Raw genomic sequence first — 13095 nt, forward strand, 5'->3', positions numbered from 1 at the left:
TGATTTTTGTTATTTCCTTTCTTCTGCGGACCTTGGGTTTCACTTGTTCTTCTTTTTCTAGTTCTTTAAGGTGTAACATGAGGCTATTTACTTGGGATTTTTCTTGTTTCTTGAGCTAGGCCTGTAATGATATAAATTCCCCTCTTAAAACTGCTTTCGCTGCATCCCAAAAATTTTGGGAGGATGTATTTTCATTGTCATTTGTTTCTATGTATCTTTTGATCTCTCCTCTAATTTCTTCTTTGACCCAGTCGTTCTTAAAGTATATTGTTTAATCTCCATATATTTGTGTTTTTTCCTGCTTTCTTTTTGCAGTTGACATCCAATTTCAAAGCCTTGTGATCAGAGAATATGCTTGGTATGATTTCAATCTTGTTAAATTTGCTGAGGCTGATTTTGTGTCCCAATATATGGTCTATCCTTGAGAATGTTCCATGTACACTAGAAAAGAATGTATAGTCTGATGTTTTAGGACAAAGTGCTCTAAATATGTCAATTGTGTCCATTTCATCTAATGTATCATTTAGGGCTACTATTTCGTTATTTATTTTCTATTTGGATGATCTATCCATAGCTGTCAATGATGTATATAAGTCCCCTGGTATAATTATGTTTTGGTCAATTTCTCCCTTTAGTTCTGTTAGTAGTTGCTTGGTATATTTCGGTGCTCCCTGATTGGGGGCATAAATATTGATGACTCTTATGTCTTCTTGTTGTATATTCCCCTTTACCATTATGAAATATCCATCTTTGTCTCTTGTTATCTTTTTCACCCTGAAGTCTGTTTCATCTGATATCATTATGGCACACCTGATTTTCTCTGGGTACCATTTGCTTGGAGTGTCAATTTCCACCCTTTCACTTTGAGTCTATCCTTGTGCTTGTAGCTGAGATGTGTCTCTTGGAGACAGCATATGGTTGGGATTCGTTTTTTGATCCAATCTGCTACTCTGTACCTTTTTATTGGTGAGTTCAGTCCATTTACATTTAGGGTGATTATCAATATGTGAGGATTTTGTATCATTCTATCTTTAGTTTTCTGGTAAGGCTGTGTCTGCATTGTTTCTTTGCCTTTTTGTTGTTGTCTATTATTTCTGTGTGGTGGTATTCTATGATGTTTCCCTCTGTTTCTTCTTTTATTACAGTATATATTTCAGTTCTGGATTTTCTTTGAGTGGTTACCCTTAAGTTTATGTAAAAGAAAGTTTGATATTTAGAGTATTCCATTTTCTTCAGCACGCTTACTTTCTCCATTCCCATATTCGGTTCAGGCCTTTACTCTCCCCTTTTATGCTTTGGTTGCCACAAATTGTCCCTGTTGATGGTGGTCGAATAGCCTCCTTTAGTATTTCTTGTAGTGCAGGTCGTGTATTAGAAAATTCCCTCAGCTTCTGTATGTCTGGAAAGGTCTTTATTCCTCCTTCATATCTAAAGGATATCTTTGCTGGATATATTATTCTTGGCTCATGATTTCTCTCTTTCAATAGTTTGAATATTTGTTTCCACTCCCTCCTGGCTTGTAGAGTTTCTGCTGAAAAATCTGATGACAATCTAATGGGCTGTCCTTTGTAGGTTACCATCTTCTTTTCCCTGGCTGCCTTGAGGATTGTTTCTTTGTCGTTGTTTTTAGACAGCTTCAATACAATGTGCCTTGGAGAAGGCCTGTTGGGATTGAGGTAACTAGGTGTTCTATTTGCTTCTTGGATTCGAGGCTCCATTGTTGTCCACAAGTTTGGGAATTTCTCATCAACAATTTATTTGAATATATTCTCTGTTCCCTTCTTTCTTTCTTCTCCTTCTGGTATGCCCATTATTCTTATATTGCTTTTTGATGGAGTCAGAAAGTTCTTGTAGAGTTCTTTCATTTCTTTTAAGTCTCGAGTCTCTTTCTTTTTCCATCTGTGTAATTTCCAGGTTTCTATCTTCGATGTCACTGATTCTTTTGTCCATCTGGTCTACTCTACTACCTAAGCTGGTTATTTCATTCTTAATTTCTTCTATCGAGTTCTTAATCTCCAGAAATTTTATTTGGTTCTTTTTTTAAATTTCAATCTCTTTCGTAAAATGCTCGTGTTGTTCTTTGATTGTGTTTCTGAGTTCATTAAACTGCCTTTCTGAGTTTTCTTGCATCTCATTGAGTTTTTTCAGAACTGCAATCTTGAATTCTCTGTCATTTAAGTCACGTATTTCCATATCGTTAAGTTCCTTTTCTGGAGACTTTTCACTTTCTTCCTGAGCTATCTTGTTGCCTTGGTTATTCATGGCAATTACTGATTTATTATTTCTCTTCCTAGACATCTACAGGCGTGGCTTCTGCAACAGGTTGATAGGAAGAAGTCTTTCTTTTGTTTTCCAGTACTTGTTGGTAGAATGTTTTATTCTCTCCGACTGCAGCCTCTTTTTTCTCTCTCACACAGTAGTGCTATGTTTTCTCTGCACTATTCCAGCTTCTCACACAATGGGGGGATTCATGGGAGACGGACTTCTCTGTTAATAGTTTGCCTGGGTCACAGGGTGCAGTGTCCATGTGGGTATGCGGAGAGCTTTTGATGTTCCAAAGCTCTTCCTGCACCAGATTCAGAACCCGTATGTTTCATCAGTTCTGTTTACTCCTGCAGGGATCCGCCTAGATAGGTGAGGCCAGGTGCGGGGTGAGTTGAGAGAGGTGGCCCAGAGCAATGGTGGTGACCACCACCACAGCCGGTCCTGCTTCCACAGCTCCCTCCCCTTTGCTGGAACTAGTTGGTCTGTGAATCTGTGTCTGCGGTCCACAGTTCTCAGAACACCAAATATTCTGTTCTCTTGATCTAACACTGCTACTGTTCTGTTTCTAGCACTGGGCAGGTGGTGGCGGGGCGAGCTCTGGAAGGGGAGGGAGGGGTCGGCTAGTCTCAGTGCCTAAGGCTTCCGTTCTCTGCTCAGCAGTGAGGGCTTAAACCACTGTTTTCAGCCTTTTCTCTGAGGTCTCTGCCATGAGGTTAGGTTCAGCCGTGTTATATGCTGTCCCCTCAGCCCTGTGGGCCATAAGCGGAGCCCTAGCAGTCCGAGTTCTTCCCTCTCCCGCAGCTGCAGTAGTTCTGGGATGCAGCGCGCTCGGAGCACTGAACTAGGTCTGGGTCCTGCACCCGGCGCGGCTCCATCTCCACACTTCTCCCTTCCCTCCTCCCCCACTTGCGCAATGCGCCCACCTTGAGGTGAATTCAGTAGTGGGCCTCTTCGTCTTGCCTGTCTGCTGTGCAGGTAGTCCTTTGTGGAGTTATTGTTGTTCGATTAGTTGTAAATTCCAGGGTAGCTTTACAGAGACTCACCTCACGCCGCCATTTTGATGACCAGCCTCTACACTGTTTTTTATTTAATGTTTTTCTTTAAACTTACTCATTGTCAAAATTCAAAGACAACAAGAATAGAAAAGCAATAATATTTACAAAACTAAAGGTGTAGAGTATATTATTATATTCGTGAAAATTTCAACTTACAGAGAAGTATAAGAAAATAACAACAGGGGCCGGCCCGATTGCTCGGGCGGTTAGAGCTCCATGCTCCTGACTCCGAAGGCTGCTGGTTCAATTCCCATATGGGCCAGTGGGCTCTCAGCCACAGGGTTGCCAGTTCAATTCCTCGAGTCCCGCAGGGGATGGTGGGCAGCGCCCCCTGCGGCTGGAATTGAGCACGGCACCTTGAGCTGAGCTGCCGCTGAGCTCCTGGATGGCTCGGTTGGTTGGAGCGCGTCCTCTCAACCACAAGGTTGCCGGTTCGACTTCCGCAAGGGATGGGGGGCTGCGCCCCCTGCAACTGGCAACGGCGGCTGGACCTGGAGCTGGGCTGCGCCCTCCACAGCTGGGACTGAGGGAACAACAACTTGAAGCTGAACAGAGCCCTCCATGGCTGGGATTGAAGGGACAACAACTTGGCTTGGAGAAGGGTCCTGAAAGTTCACATGGTTCCCCAATAAAAAGTCCTGTTCCCCTTCCCCAATAAAATATTTAAAAAATAATAATAATAATAATAAATAAATAAATGTTATAGAAAATAACAACAAAATGCCCACCACCCAGCTCTATCAAATTGTAGTTTGCTACACCTCAGATTTGTTAAAGAAATGAAATATGTCCTCAATTGCTCTCCCTTCAATCTCTCCCAGATAACCATTATGACCTTTATGATTTCCATATAAGTTCTATATCATTCCTAAAATGTATCCATGAAATATATATGTATATATATATCTATAACATATGAATATACACATATACACATAAAATATGTGTGTATACATATATATGATTGTCTTTGACTGACAAACAACAAAATATCTGTTTCTGCAAATATTTTCAATATGTTTTTGAGATTGATTCCTGTTGATATATGCAGCTCTGGTTTCTTACTCAGCCCCTTCCTTGTTTCCCATCTCTCCCTTTTCTGCAGTGGCCACTTTGTCATTTCTTTGAGGCAAGCAGAGTCACCAAATTTGGCTGCCTTACTACCTCTTGTGGGTGGTTTCATGGAATAGGGAGTGTAGATGAAGGGGAGGGAGAGTTATCTGGAAAAGAGATACATGGAAATTATGTTTGTAGACCTGAATTTTGCTTTATTTGCTTTTGTTTTGTCTAATTTTGAGGCGATATGGCCCCGGTTTATGAACATGTTCTTAATTTGGAGGTTTCTAATAGCAGCCCGAAGCTGAGGTTTCAGGGACTGAATGGAGGATGAGCTGACAGTGTCGAACACAAGTAATATAGAGCTACTCCTCCACAAATGCAAGAAAATGTTATTTAATAAGTCCACAGTGGTGCCAATGAACCAACGGGACTCCATTCATTTAACCCCCATGGGGTCATGAGCGCTAGCAGCTCTGGGAATAAGACATCTTCATCTTGCCACCGGGATCCTTTAAATACAAATGCCTGCCCCAACCAGTACATGCTCACCTTCTAATGGAGCCAGGAAAAGAGCCACTCCTTACCCTAGCTCCCAGTCTGCCTAGTCACTTAGCTGTCACTGACTGGCTGGCCCTGGCTTGGTCCTCTGGCTCACCATGCTACGCTTCTGAGGTCATGCTTGCCCACCCTCAGCTGCCTCACTCCCAGATCCACGTTTTTGACCAGCAATGGAAGTCAAGCTAATAATTTTTCAGGGCCTTTCAGATCAACAAATAAACAATTAAAACAAAACTGCTGTAGCAGTACTTTTACCAGAAAAACAGACTTTAAAACAAAGCCTATACCAAGAGACAAAGAAGCACCCAGAATCTTACTGATAGTTATTTATCCAAAGAAACCCAAAACACTACTTGGAAGGGACATGTGAATCCATATGTTCATTGTAGCATTATTTATAAAGGAAACAACTCATAGATACAGAGAACATTTTGATGGTTGCCAGATGGGAGGGGGGCTGGGGGTTGGGTGAGAAAGGGGAAGGAATTAAGAAGTACAAATTAAATAGTCCTGGTGATGTAAGTATAGCATAAGGAATATAGTCAATAATATTGTGACAAGTATATATGATATCAAATGGGTAATTTTTAGATTTATAGGAGTGATCACTCAGTAAGTAACATAAATGTCTAATCACTATGTTGCGCACCTGAAACTAATATAAGATTGTATATGAGCTGTAATTAAAAAATTATTTAACAAACAAACAACAACAACAAGAAAGAAATGTGACCTTTTAGCCTACAAAATTCCTACATATATTTGGGCCCGTTTTCATACTACCTATATTTGTATTTTTCTCTTCCATTGCTTTTTCTATGTTAATATGCCAGTATTGCATCATTTATATTATGGTAACTGAATAATTATAAGTGCTAAGGCTCATATGGTGCTTACGCTGTGCCAAGATCTATTCTAAATATATTACGTTTAATCGCCATGACAACCCTGGGTCATTACTATTATTATCCCCATTTTCCTGACGAGTAAGTTGAGGCACAGAGTAATAGTACCATTGTGCCAGAGTTGGCCCATCCAGGATTGACTTCAGGAACTCAGATTTGATGCTCTTCACCTCTGTGCTTTAGTATCTAATACGGTAAATCTCCTTTCATTGAAAATTTTCTATTAAATCAATTTTGGAGGGTGTTGGGACAAAAATAATTAATGCCTCTAGCCCTGTCCTCTCTGTGCTGTAAATGGACACGTCCAAATTTCTGGTGGACGTCTCTACTTAGATACAACAAAGGTATCTTAAATATAACCTATCCCAAATTAGAGGAGGTCTCTGACTTCCTGTTTCCTGATGCACTTAGTGGTTTCATCACACCCCCCTTCACCAAAGTTGTAAACATGGGACTTCCTCCTGCTCCCTCACCCCTACATCAATCCAATCCCCAAGTCTTACTCTCCCCTCTTAACCTTTACCAGAATCTAGCTCTTTCCCTCCATCCACACTGCCACTGCATGAGACTGGCTCAAGCCTGGCCCACCTCCATCCTTTCCAGCACAGACTGATGTATCTGCAAGGCAGTGAGGTTGTCCCTTGGCTGCTTCACGTTGCTTCTGGGATCCAAGGCTCTTGGGTGTGATTTACAGTGTCCTCTATTCCTGCCTCCTCCAAAGCACTGAGCTGCTTACAGTTCCCAAAATGGTTTCCTCTGCTTGGAAAAACAGTGACTTCTACACCACCCTCACCCCTTCCCTGGCTAACTCCTTTTATTCTTTGACACTTTCTGCCGGTGTCACTTCCTCTGGGGAGTCCTCCTTGATTACTCCTCCTTCATCCCCAGTGACGCAACTTCCCCCTCTCCTGCCTTACCCACTGAGTTCCTTCAAATCAGCGCTTCTGCTTTACCTGCTAGTGTCTCCAATCACAAGCCAGGCCCTAGAATATGGGCATTCAACCAATGTTTGCTGAGCTGAGCTAACTTCCATCTTCTCTCTCCTTACTTTTTCAGTGTAGACCCTCTCTCTCCATGAACCAAAAGGTGAGCACTGATGAGAAATGATTAAGTCAAGAGACAGAACTTGAAATGATCAGATTAGTGGAGAGGGGTTGGTCTGGAGCGGTGGTTCTCAACCTTGATCACTCAGAGACTCCACTGAGCAGACTGTTAACACTGCAGATTCCCACGTCCAGACCTCAACCCGCAGGGATTTGCATTTTAAAGGGCACCAGTGGTCATTCTGAGCAGGTGGGTTCTCAGAAACACCCAGTTGGGAAACTTGGGCGAGAACGGGTCTTTGAGCACTTACCTTTGCTCCTCTTCCGCATGAGATAGACCGTCACTCACAAAGTTGCAATTTTGAGCACAGTGCTGAACAGTGCCACGACGACCACAGCTTCCGTTCTCAGGGGCCAAGACGCTGAGCTCCTTTTGTCCCCAGAGACACTGAGGTTGGTGAGGGTGGCGGTGCTGGTGGGGCCTTGGGTGGTTTTCTTGGGGGCTGAGAAGACATGAGAAATAAACAAATTCTCCCCTGGAGGACTGGAGGTGTCTGGGTGAAACTGTTACACCTTGTTCCCTAGTTTGGGGAATATTGGGGGTGGGGAGCAACCCTCTGAAGCTCTCACACAGGGAGGGGAGTAACAAGGTGAAATGCTGAAGGCCGAGAAGCCACATCACTCAGTTTAAATCCTGACTCTGCCACTGACCAGTGGTCTGACCTCAGAACCTCATTTCACCACTTACAAACAGTAAGTGATGAATTATAACTTACATTCAACTATAACGCAGGGTTAAGGAACTTTATTGTGGTAAAAGACACATAGCAAAATTCACCACTTTAACCATATTTAACTGTACAGTTCAGTGGCATTAAGTCCATTCACATGGTTGTACAACCCTCACCACTATCCATCTGCAGAACTTCTTCATCTTCCGAAACTGAAACTCTGTCCCCACTAAACAACAACCCCCCATTCTGCCACCCCAGCCCTTCATAATGTCTAGTCTACTTTCTGTCTCTATGAATCTGCCTACTCTAGGGACCTCATCTAAGTAGAATCAAACTGTATTTTCCCTTTTACAGGATTGTTTTTTAATGAATGAGAAAACTTGTGTAAGGCGCCTAGTGTGCACTGGAATGTGATTTTGAGGTTAAATTAATATTTAAGTCCTAGAAAGAGCATGGTGGTCAAGATGGGGCAGTGGTTTACCGAGGGAGGGCATAAAGAGTGGGCTCAAAGAGTGCCCTTCCCAGCTGGGAGCAGTAATTCATCACTGACATATTAATACTTTAGAATTACCAGGGCAAGTGATTACGAAAAGCATCCAGTTTAGTTAATTGTTAGTTTTCTAAAAAATTTTCTACAGACAACACGCCCACTCATTGCCTGCTCCTGGGAGACAGCCCCTCCCCCACTGCCCTGGAGACAGATAAACCCAGGTTCAAGTTCTGATGCCCACTGAGTAATTAGGAAGGTCTATTAATGTAACACACCCCATTGTTAGGTTAAAAATGGGTCAAAACAACAAGATGATCAAGTCAGTGGGTGAGGCTGATTGGCTCTTGTTTAAGAGAGGAGACTCTGGGGTTCAACTAGGTTCAAATCTCACCTGCATCACAAAAGCGACTTTGGGCAGGTGTTTAGGCTCTGCAGGCCTCAGTTTCCCCATCTGGAACAGCTAGATGATTGCAATACCTGCTGTTATTGTGGGGTTGTGCAGGTTAACTAGCGCGATGCATACCAAGGTGTCAGCCTGGTTGTGACGCACAGTAAGCGGGAGCTGCTGTTATTGCTGCTACAGAGGGGCCTCTAATGACCAGGACAGGGGAGCAGGATCAGAGTGGAGAAGGGGACAACACAGGGCCTCCTGTGGGAGAGGTGGGGACTGGGGGGTCAGCGAGAGGCTAGGAGGGTAAGGAGGATGGAGACAGGAAGAGGGAGATGGCGAAGGGGAAGAAAGAGATGGGACCAGGGCAGGGAGCATTGGAGGCTGTGTTGTGGGGAGCAGAGTGGGAGAAGGAAGCAGGGGGATTGGGAAAACAGGTGATGGGGTGTTACTAGGGAGTCAGGGGCTCCTCAGGGCATTGTTGGGTACCTACTGTGTGTGCCAGGCTGAGCTCATGTCTGTGGGGAGGCACAGATATGGGAACAGCTGGGCAGGAGTAGCGGTTAGGGAGAGGCGTTTGAGAGAAGGGTCAGCAAGAGTGGGACCTGGACCAGGCCTGGGGGATGAGGGCACCAGTGGCCTTCGAAGCCTCAGCCAGGGCAGCGGGACTCACCGGGGGTGATGGTGAGGTTGGTCCCAGGGATGGACGGCCACTCCTGCTTGCTATGATTCTGGGGGGTCAGGTGCACTCGGCAGAAGTACAAACTCTTGTCCTCCCTCTGCATGTTAGTGATCTGGAGGGAGTCGCTCCTCCTGTCCTCTGTCCAGTTCAGGGAGAGCCGGTTCTCGAAATCCTTGCGGATGAAAGGCGGGGTCGTGTTGTACATGGTCTCCCCATGGAACTGTTTCCATCTCCAGGATATACTCACGCTGAGAACACTGGGTAACTCCCAGGGGTGACATAAGAAGAACCGGATGTGGACGGAGCCACCTTCAGGGACTGAGAGTTCCTTTGGTTGTTTTATTTCATAGAGAAACTGTGAATTGCACTTTGTTGAGCGACCTGGGGACGGGAGGGAGAGGAAGAAACCTCAAATTGGGGGTAGTGGGGGGTGGGGGACAAAGACGTAGCCCCGACCAGCTGGCACCCTCACCCAAGGGCAGAAGTGTGACAGACGGTAGGAAAGGTCCTTAGGTTGGGTGTCCTTCTCTCCACACTACGGATTAGGGGGAGGGTGAAGGGTGGGGACCCCAGCACTGTGGGACCAGCCCTTTGTTTGTTATGGGTAGGAGGCCTAGCCGGCCACCCCAGCAGACCCCTTCTCCAGACACCTAGCATAAGCCCCTCCTGGGGGCTCCCCCATGGCCCTGGGCAGAGCCAGGACGGTCCTCGCCACTCACCAGGCTGCAGACATGCCAGCAGCAGCAGCAGGTGCAGACCCATCACCTTGCTCTCCTCTTGGAGATGAAAAGACAAGCACAGACCTCAAAGCCAGAGGAGAGGCCCTGTGGTGGGGCCACCTGTAAGGGATAGAGAATATATGAAGGTCTGCCTGGGGACGTTTGGGCATGTAAACTTTCACAGTGACTTGGATACGTGCTTGGTCTTGGAAGGATTGGCTGCCCTCCGAGGGACCAAGAAAACAACAGGATGTGGAGCCTGGCCTTCACCTTAGTGTAACTGGGCCGAGCTCCAATACATCTAATCTCATATCAAGGACGGGCCCCGGCTCCTAGCCAGATCTGATACCAGTTCCTTGTGTTGTTGACACGTATGTTTATTGGTTCCTTGCCACTGTTGTTAGTGAAGTCCTTAAAAGCCCAGAAGAACAGAGGCAGGCATGGTTGTTCCCCGGGCCACCTCTGCTGCTGCAAGATATTTCGCCCATAGTGATGAAGGGCCGGTGCTGCTTCTGTGACTCTAACTGACTGGGCCCTGGTGGTATGATGACTTGCCTTACTGTTTGTCTTTATTATTCATTTACTTTCACTTTATAATAAACCCTTTTTGATCTCTATGTTGTGCCTTGTGATGGTGAGTCTTGCATGTCGAGCCTCATAATTAAGCCTGTGCACAGCAATTGATATTAATTATCAATACAGCACCTCAGGGAAGTCTGGGCAACAGGAGAGGGACGATCTCCTTCAGAGATCAGAGGAAGGGTGGGAGCCTTCTCCAATTGGGTGCCCCAGAGTGACCAGCACTTCCTGTATCAATCTGGCTTCTTCTTTTCCTCTATTGAAAAAGGGCTTCCCTTGTGGTCAGTGCAAAGGGAGCCACGATGTAGGTGTCCAGCCTCCATCTCCACACTGAAGGGTGTGATCCTGACCTTGGCTTGTTGGGGCCAATCCTCTCCCACCTCAGCTCCCTGCCTGTGCCAGCGCCCTCCTCATCTTAGCAGTCAGTCTCCATCTCTCTCTGTCTCTCACTCTCTCTCCCTTTCTCCTCTTCTCTGAGTGTCTCTCAGCCTCTGTTTCTCTCTCTCATCCCAGGGGGAGGAGCAGCAGCAGGACCAGCTCAGGCTCTTTCAGGAAAGGAAAGGCGGCCCTGAGTCTCTGCCCAGCTACAGCCCCTTAGAGGGAAGGAGGAGGGAGCCGCTGTGGTCAGATGCCCTCGGGCGCCATCCCCAGCACCAGGGGCACCCAGCTTGCTCTTGGCCCCTCTCCCTCCCCTGCAGTCCCCAGAGTGAACCAGGCCCCCCAGGCCAGGTCTGTTCCCAGGGGCAGTGTCACACCCTCCCTGAGGTTAAGAAGTGAGGGTGGGCTCACACTCCCACCTCCCCGAAGAGTGGGCTTCCAGGAGGCCATGTCTCCACCCACGGGATCTGCAGGGCCCTCTGTCCTCTCCACTCTACAGATGTGAGACCAAAGCTCGGGAGGCTCAGCCCCAAGTCCCTGACTCAAGTGACAGGTGCGGGACTCGAACTGCAGTCTGGCTGACTCCACAGAGCCTTCTGCTGCTTCTGGATGCTTCCGTCTGGTTGCTCCAGTTAATCTCTGGGCCTCAGCTTCTGAGTGCAGACCTGTGGGGGTGAGTCCCAGAGGCTGTGTTTCTGTAATGCTCCTAAGGTAATTCGTGAACAGCTGTTAGAGCCCTGGCTAATGCAGAGCCTTCCTTGGACACAGGATGAAGACTCAGAGCAGTAATGATTCACCCCAGCGACAGTCCCTGGGACTGTCTCCCATGAGGGCACTGCCAGCCTGTGACTGGTGGTGGATGGGCTGAGAGATTGGGGGCTGGGACCATTGGTGACTGACAGGGCTGGCTCCATAGGAGGCCCTGCCCACCCCTCTCCAGGATGAGGTGGTTATCAGCCTACTGCAGAGACCGTGGGCATGGGAGGACGTGGTTTCATCAGAGGAAGTGGCCTTGATCTTCTAGAGGTGGAAGCAGCAGATCAACTTTCTTTTTCCTTTTCTCAGTTTTTTCCCAATCCTAATAGCTTTCTTCTAAGCTTTCCCCACCGTCAACCAGGCAGCCCCCGCCCTGTGTCTGCTTTGCTTACCCCTCCTCCCAGGCCGAAGAAGAGAGGTTGCAAATTTTCATGGAATCCTCTTATCTGAGTCAGGCCATAAACATGCATGGCCTCATTTTCAGCTTTACAACATTCTGTAGTTGGTGTGTCGTTATCTCCATTTACCCTTGAGGAAACTGAGTCACAGAGCCTTGATGTCATGCAGTCCTCTGGGCTGTGAAAGATGCTTGAGTCAATTGGTAAGAGCTGGAAATGTGGACAGAAGAGAGGACAAGGGACCCAGTGGCCGATAGGACCCCAAAGGGTGGCCTGCCTGAGGGGTGAGTCCTGGGTTCTATGCCTGCCGTGCCCCAGTAACTGTGGGACCTGGCTGGATAGTCTCTTCTTTTCCAGGCTGCCAGGGGAGGGTGCTGGACCCCACCAGGGGTCATCACTGCCCATTCCATTGGGCAGCACAGACCATTTAAACAGGCTCTGGGCAATCTTCACAGAGAACCTGCTGTCCAGGTGCCTCGGGCCCAACTGCTCCCATGTCTGGTCTCCCTAGATGCAAGCTGTGTATTTCATTGATCCCCATGAGTGTGGAAATGTGAGGTGTGATTTGTACCTTTTTACCTCCTTCACCCATTTCACCCAAGCCTCATACCCACCCTTGGCAACCACCAGTCTATTCTCTGTCATCTGTGAGCTCATTTTGTTGTTCTTTTGCTTTGCACATATAAGTGAGATCATGTCGTGTTTGTTAGATCGGAGACCCCTATATGGGGCTGGGTCTCTGATAGGAATCAGGGGTTGGCAGCATTGCACCCAGTGATTCTCTGGGGGTTCTGTGCTTCTTATCCCTGCAACTCTGGGCTCTGCAGAGTTAGAGGTCTTCATCCCCAAAGGGGGCACACTCTTGCCCGTGGATACAGCAACGATGCCATTGAATTGCACACTTACTGGTGCCATTAGGACACTTTGGACTCCTGCGCAAGATAAGTCGCCAACTTGGCAGGGACAGTTGATCAACAAGGAAACATGAGGCCACTTTCACACCACGGGAGCAGGGAGGAATCTGTGGAACGCAGATGGTCCCCTTGACCACCTCCTGGTACTGCACACACCACTGTAACTGTGAAC

The 13095-nt window shown here is 46.9% G+C and overlaps 1 long non-coding RNA gene across 8 annotated transcripts in view; it reads right to left on the bottom strand.

Moving 5' to 3' along the window:
• LOC109439778 (NXPE family member 3) overlaps positions 1 to 10052 on the bottom strand; it is a 43014-nt gene extending 32962 nt beyond the window's left edge. For all 8 annotated transcript variants that reach the window (XR_012495239.1, XR_012495236.1, XR_012495235.1 and 5 more), the window contains exons 1-3: positions 9899 to 10052; positions 9171 to 9560; positions 7197 to 7388 (exon numbers count right to left, since the gene is read on the bottom strand). This is a non-coding gene — a long non-coding RNA (NXPE family member 3). The remainder of the gene's footprint in view (positions 1 to 7196; positions 7389 to 9170; positions 9561 to 9898) is intronic.
• Between the last annotated feature and the right edge of the window lie 3043 nt (positions 10053 to 13095).

This window comes from Rhinolophus sinicus, linkage group LG03, assembly GCF_036562045.2.
Source record: "Rhinolophus sinicus isolate RSC01 linkage group LG03, ASM3656204v1, whole genome shotgun sequence".
NCBI lineage: Eukaryota > Metazoa > Chordata > Mammalia > Chiroptera > Rhinolophidae > Rhinolophus > Rhinolophus sinicus.